Here is a 7,710-nt window from a genome sequence, read left to right on the forward strand (position 1 = left end):
ACTTGTCAGAGGCAAGCCTGCATCTATTTCATTCAGAAGATGTGACAGCCATTCATTGACCCCTAGCATGTTCTTTCTTGCCTCCAGCAGTATCTTTTTTTTCTCCTCTGTGGTGAAAAGAATGCTCAAATTCTGTTGACAGTTATCCCTAGTGGGCTGATGAGAGAACATGAGAGATTACATTAGATGAGTATGGCTAGAGGGGTTTCCAGAAAAGGGGGCATGATATGCCTTCAAATTATAGGATCAGTAGAGGAAAATGGCCAGTACTAAAGGGACTGCAGTTGTCTGGGTTCTGATGGAGGAGGGCCATAAGTATATAAAGGCAGCACTGTGCAGTCTGTTTCCTCTAGGTTCCGAACTCAACAGCCTCAGGTTCCAGCTGCTGGTCCCACCCCCACATCTCCAGCGGCACCTCAGACATATTGAGAGGTCTGGGAGGGGACGAGTTGGGGATATGGTGGTAGGGTGTTATGCCATTGTGGAGGTTCTTCTATCTCTGGATATATCTTTGTGGGAGCCAGGGTTGCAGTTCAGACTCCACTATTTTTATCTCGTTTTTTTTTTTTTCTCTGAGTGGCAGAGAGTTAGGTCTCAGGAGTCTGGCTTTTTCCACTGAACTCAAGGTTTCAACAAGGATGGGGGGGTCCTTGGCTAAATTTTTTTAGATGAGATTCTATGGCACTTGATTTGGTTGAGACCCTGTTCCCCTCTGCCTAAACAACATTTTAAAGGGCAGAAATCACAATCAAATCAAGAGTGTCCTATGGTGTTAAACCAACACCAAAAATGTGCCATTCCCTAGAGCAGAAAGTTCTTCAAAATCTCTTTCTGACATCTACAGACAGGTTGTGAATCCTAGTCTTAATTTCAGTCCAAATCACAAGACTCATACGAGGGGAGTGCTAATAGTCTGTCTCATTGTCAGAGTCACATTCAGGGAGACAAACAAGATATACACACAATAAATTACGATAACTGCAACCAGTACCCAATCAGACAGCCGAGTAAGCACACTCTTAACTTTGCACCCAGTAACAGAAACAGATGACTGAGTGAGCACACTCTCACTTGGCACCCAGTAACAGAAATGGATTGCTGAGTGAGCACCTTTCAATTGGCACACAGTAACAGAAACAGATGGTTGAGTGAGCACCACTCAATTAGCACCTAGTAACAGAAACAGACGGGTGAGTGAGCACAGTCTCAATTGGCTCCCCGATGGGAAATACCCAGGCATCCCTGGAGCTCCCTCAGACCTTCTGGGATGTCTCCCAGGTTGGCAGGCAGTTACTCCTGACACATCTGTCAGTAACCCTCCCCTCCATCCCAGACAGGGAATTTGTTGCTCTCATGTGCACAGGCTACTGTAAACTAAGAATACAAAATTCAAAAAAGCCTGCAGACAAAGACATAGACAATGACATAGACAAAGGCAGGATCTTACCTATCAGCGGGGATTTCTGAGAACTGGGGTAGGCCACAAATCTCAGCAAATGAGCACCCACATGTAAGACCACCAAAAGCTGGGCCTCCACTCAAGTTCTAGGATGAGCTGGCCAGCACCCCAAAGACTCAAGAGAAAACCCCCCCTGATGCCAAATTCAAGAGTTTTTACTAAATCTAGCTGAGGACAAACTCCTTCTGCCTTGCAGGGCAGGGGAGTTTGACCCTGAGCAGTAAGAACAGGGGGTTTTAACAGCTAGATGAAGAATTGGGAGGAGTTGGGAGGAGAGTTCAGAGGAGATGGGGAGAGTTGGGAGGAGTTGGGAGTAAACTTGGCTATGGGTGGGGAGTAGTCTGCATATCCTCTCTATCTCCATATCCCTATAGGTCTTCCTACAATTATCACATCTCTGGCTGTAAGGCACCGAAACAAAAAGGCTTTTTGCTGGCTATAGAGAACAAAGAGCTTCTTTCTGAATGTATTTTAGAGATTAGGGAAAACAAGGTTGGGGATTGTCCAGGGTTTTACCTTCCAGGGAGAAATGCTCTAAGCCTTGGCCTCATATTTCTCTTTTGTACCTCATCTTTCTGCATATGAGAGGGACTCTCAGCTTTTATTCCTTTCTCTGGCAGGGAGAAGCCTACTGACTTTTGTCAGTTTGAGGGACTCCTTGAAGCTCTTTGAAGGTGTTTGCCTTCCTGCTTAAAGAGCTTCCTGGATTTCTTTTGAGTTGTTTATCTCTCTGCTTAAGGAGCTTCCTATAGGGTGGAAGGTTTCAATCCTCTGAGGATACTATTATACAAATGTATATTAAGGGCTTTTGGAGTTATAGTAGTAATAAATTCAATGTTTCTTGTATGTACAGTTAATAATTTTATGTCACAAAATAATATTATACTAATAATTATTAAACTGTGTCTTATACTGCTAATATGGTTTCACATATACATGGGAGTTTGGTAGCCTCAGGACTCTGTCCAGGTAGCTGGATCATGTTAATGAATTTTACACTCAGATTGCCATTCATTTTATTTTTAGTTGCCAATTTCAAGGGCACACCATTTACTTTGCGACTACCAGTACTTTAGATTTTTTTTTTATTTTCATGACAGGGTTTCTGTGTATACCCCCAGCTGTCTTGAAACACACTTTGCACAGCAGCCTGGCCTCGAACTCAAAAATCTGCCTGCCTCTGCCTCCAAAGTGCTGGGATTAAAGTCGAGTGCCACCACCACCTGGCTAGTACTTTAGATTTCTAAATGGTCCCCTCTGGTAAGTTGGAACAGGAAGAAAATTGTACAGCTAGTCCCCAAAACACACAATCCTGATTAGGTGAGAAAAAGTATAATCGAGGCTGTGTACCCAACATATCCAGTATAGCCCACAAAGGGCATGGTACCTGATACCTGCATTGACATTTTTTTCGGTCCTGTCAGAGATTAGAGAAACTAGACAAGGAATAGATGTTTTGTTCAAAGTGGTTTGGGAATCCACACCATTGAATTTCCCAAGTGACTGCATTAAAGAATGTTTGGCCCAGGCATGTGGGGCTTCCAGCTGAAGTTTAAATCACCCTTCCATTAGGTAGGTCAGTTTTCCCCAACAACTTAAGTATTAGTTCAATTTTGGTTTTGGTTTTGTCCAGGATCTTATTATGTAGCTCAGAGTAACCTGGAACACACTGTGTAAACCAGGCTAGCCTCAAAATCACAGAGGATTCTGACTCTGGAGTGCTTAGGTTTAAACACAAGTGCTATTACCACTCCTAGTCCCAATAATTGAAGTTTTAGTGAGTCAAGATTTGTAGCAGGACCGGGGAACCTTGTCTCATACAAAGGATTACAGGAATCCAGTTCTTTTTTTTTTTATCTATTCAGGCCATAGTTCTTCCATGTTAGTTTTTTCACATGCATGGCCAAAATACACCCTTAGCTACTGGACTAGTGTCTACCAGGATGCCGCACATGCACACTGTAGTGAAGTCTGCTTGGCAGTCCAAGAGACCTGGAAGCACTCATAAGTCAAAGAGTTTCAAAAGGAACTCAACTCCTGGAGCTTTGGCATTCTCATAACCCACATATTCATACCCTATCCCCTTGTTAGTCTGGTGTACAGATCCATGTGCTCTCTTTTAGTAATATCTTATCATAAGTGCCCTTTAAGATTGATTTCTGACATAGCTAAGCCTTTGCCAGTGTTCCAATGTCCTAGAAAGTCCTTGAGCTGACCATGGGTTTGGAATTCAATGTTGCCTATTCAGTGACATTCAGAATTGCCTTTGGTATTACACTATCACTTAGAATAAAAGCCAAATCACTCCCACATACAGGAATTTACAATGGTTTAGGCAGTAGATCTGGCTGTGGTTTTAGGGTAATGAGATGGTTAGCTAGAGCCAAACTCCCTAATTAGAAATATGACTTGGGTGTGAAAGCCATTGCCCTAGGAGTGTAAGACCTCACACCTGGCTTCTAAGACTTTAGGTGACCTTAGATAGGGCTGACTTTGTCTCAGTTGTTTCATTGACCAGTTCCTGCCTGTCTTTGTGTTTACATTCCTCTGTTTTGTGTAAGAGCCATTAAGCACCCAGTAACCTCATTTGTACTTTGCCAATGTGTCACCTAACTTCCCTATTTTCTTGTGTATAAAAAGTTTGATGCTCAATTTGACAAATGACATTCAGATAGTACACAATCTCACGTGTTCATCTTTCTGTCATTCGCAGACTCTTTGCCCATCTCGGACTAGTGACTCTTTCCATGCAGAAAGAGGGACCCAGAGGGTCTGTGGCAACAGGACCAAAAACAGATTTCTTGCTATGGGAGCAGTGAGAAATGGGCTAATTTTTATTTCCTCATGAAAAGAATGGAAGATCTGGATGTCACTTAATGCATGATAGAAACTCTCTTGACATTTAACACAGACCCTGTGATCGTGCCCTTTCCAATCTGCTAGCCAGTATTCTGTCAGGGGTTTCTTAAGTTAGTGATATTGAAATTAGAATGTTTCCAGGTCCCTAGTTGACAGTCTGATGCAGAAGGCTCCTTTTGAAGGAGCACCATTTTTGCACTTGTAGTGCCAGGTTGTTCATAAGATGTGTTTCCAGTAGGAAATGTAAAAATGGGCTTTAGGGGTACATCTGGCCAGAGTTGAAGGATGTTCACATATATAGTTATCATTTAGCCTGTATGCCCACTCTGAATGCTGCCACTGACTCAATGAGGTTGATCAGCCATAATCTAGGTTTGCAGAGACATATAAAATTATTGACACTGGTTGTCCTAGGTTAGAGAATAGTAACTTTTGGATCATTTGTCCCTGTCCTAAGGGATGGCTCTGGTCTTCTTGTCATTCCACTGTTGGGGAAAACTGCATATCAAAAAATAATGTCTCCCATGTTGGTAGATGGAGTATGTGATTTTTTTTATACTTGAAAATGGATGTGACAAATGAAGCTGGGTCCAAGTAAATCCTTATCCCAACTGAGTCAGACAAATACAGTAGATAACAGAATTAGCAGGGCCCACAAAGCAGGGGAAGATCACTCCAAGCAAGTAGTAAAAAAAAAAAAATCTGTTCATGCTGTAGGCAGCCAGCACCTAAAAGATGGTGCTGGTCTCCGGTACACCATCGCAGTAAACAACACCACTGAGCAGGTGCTAGACCAAATCTGGCACCAACCCCTCCTGAGTGGGTGCATGCAAATTAAGATGTCTGCAGACTGACCAACCCTAGCAGGACGCATAGCCTTCCTTTACCAGGAAGAGGTAGGCGAAACATCACCCCAGCAATTGTGTTCCTCTTTTCTTGCCTTTGGGAGGGCCTCAGCAAACCTAGCGCTTTCTGAGCTTCCTAAAACTTGGAAGTTTTATTTGCTTCTGAGTTGTAGGATCCTCCATCCTCCTTATAGGAAAAAATGTATGAGAATTTTGCTTCCTATAAAAACCCAGCAATGTTATATGTGTAGTTTTTTTTTGTTGTTTTGTTTTAATCTCATGTCTGTCCCCAGCTGCAGATAGTTTTTGTTTGAAATTCTAGTGATTCTTGAGAGTGTATAAAAGAAAGAGCTCCTGAGAGGACCTAGGGCAGATGCTGCTCCTGCTGCACCTGCTTTTGTTATCACAGGATTAAATGAGCAATGCTCTTGTCAATGGAGCAAGTTTGTGGATTTATTTGTGTCAAAGGGCACTGATGGACATACATTGCTGCAAGGAGAAAAACAAGTGCATAATTTAGCATTCTTAGTGATTAGGTAAGGTTAGGTTATCTGAATTTATCTGAAGGCCAAGCCAAATGAAATGTTGTTTTGATTCCTTTTTGGGAATACAAAAATCCATGTCTCAAACTAATATTTATAGATTTTGTCAGTTGCTTTTAATGTGTTAGTGTTATGAAATATTACATGGCAAGGGAATACATTTGCTGGGCCCATGCATGTTGTGACCTTCAGAAATTACACCACGGAACAGACCTGGTATAAAGGGAATGATTGGGAGAGGGTAGAGGAATGAGGAAATGGGGGAGGTATAGAGGCTTAGAGACAGAAACAAAACCATTAGTCAGAAAAATATGGGGCAAAGAACAGATAGAGGGGAAGCTGAAAACAAAGAGAGAGACAGAGCTATAGAAACAAGAACAATGGGAACAGAGAGGTTGGGCCTAGAACAGAGAGAGGGGGCTAATCAGTCCTTTTATCCTGCCTTGAAGTTAGCAGTTTAGTTTCTTTCAAGAAGAAATATACTTTCAATGAATTTTGTAAGTTAACAGGAAATATTTTCATCTCTGAGAGCAATGTTAATTTTAAAGTGTTTATAGTACATTTTTGTGGGACTACTTTCTTAAGAACAATATAAGCCAGGTATGTTGTCACATACCTGTAATAATACCTACATGGAATGCTGAGATCACCTGGAACCTAAACATTCTAGAACTTCTTGGACAATACACAACATACTATGTGCCTATTTCAAAAATGAAATGAAGTGAAATAAAATCAACCCAATGTACCTTCTTTATTTGTATCTCTTACCTTTGGAAACTAATAAGATAATGAATCAAAAAATAAATAAATTTCAATTATCTGTATGGATGAAAACAATTTTAAATGTTAAGAAGGTTAAAAAAATCACTACAGTGATGGGGAGGAAAGAGCCTGGGTGGGAAATGGGACAAGAACGTGAACATGATCAGGTATTGTGTGTGTGGGGAACATAACTGAAGTGCTGAGGAAAAGCAAAAAGAATGGAAACAGGCAACTTTTTGAGGTAAGAGGTGAGAAAACCCTCGGTTATATCAGAGACCTGGGAGGTGAGAGACCCTAAGGACTCAAAGGGAGGGACCTTAGAAGAAATGCCCTACAGTGGGGAGAGGGAACTTGTAGAGTCCTCCTCCAGTGGAGGGACAGGACATCAAGTGGAAAGATTGAGTTACCATCCCACAGTAAAAAGCTCTAACCCAGAATTGTTCCTGTCTGAAAGAACTGCAAGGAAAAAACATGGAGAAAAGCCTAAAGAAAAGGAGATCCAGTGACAAGACCAAATTGTGATAAAGCTCAAGGAGAGGCATCAAGGCCTGACACTATTACTGATGCTATTCTGTGCTCACAAAAAATGGGCTTATCATGACTGCTCTCTGAAAGACCAAGCCAGCAGGTGAAAGAGTCAGATGCTCAAATTTATATGCAACCAATAGACAGAAGCTGGGAACCCCTGTGGATGAATTGGGGAAAAGCTGGAAGAAGCTGAGGAAGAGGTCTACCCGGTAGGAGGACCAACAATCTCAAATAACCTGGACCTCCCAGGATGTCTCAGACACTGAGCCAGCAACCAGGCTTCATACACCAGATGATATAAAGCCACCAACACATATACAGAAAAGGACTGCCAGGTCTGGACTCAGTCAGATGAGGTCCATCTAATCCTCAAGGGACTTCAGGCCCCAGGGAGCAGGGAGGTCTGGTGGAGAGGGGACAGGATGGTGGGGACATACTCTTGGAGATGGGGATTGTAGGCTTGGGGCCCTGGGAGCATGGGGGCATGTAGGCAGGAGATATGGGGTGTGGAACAGTAAGAGGGGGAACTAGGAGAAGAATAAAATCTCGACTTTAAAAAAAAGTATAAGAATAAATTTTAAATAATTCAACTATATTAGCGTGTGGAATTTCAGTCCACAGGACTATATACCATTCACATATTCATTTAGATTTCCTTTGGAAGTTAATATAAAGATGCACTTACACTTAAACAAGAAAATGATTAAAGATA

Source organism: Mus musculus, chromosome Y (assembly GCF_000001635.26).
Source record: "Mus musculus strain C57BL/6J chromosome Y, GRCm38.p6 C57BL/6J".
NCBI classification, from domain to species: domain Eukaryota; kingdom Metazoa; phylum Chordata; class Mammalia; order Rodentia; family Muridae; genus Mus; species Mus musculus.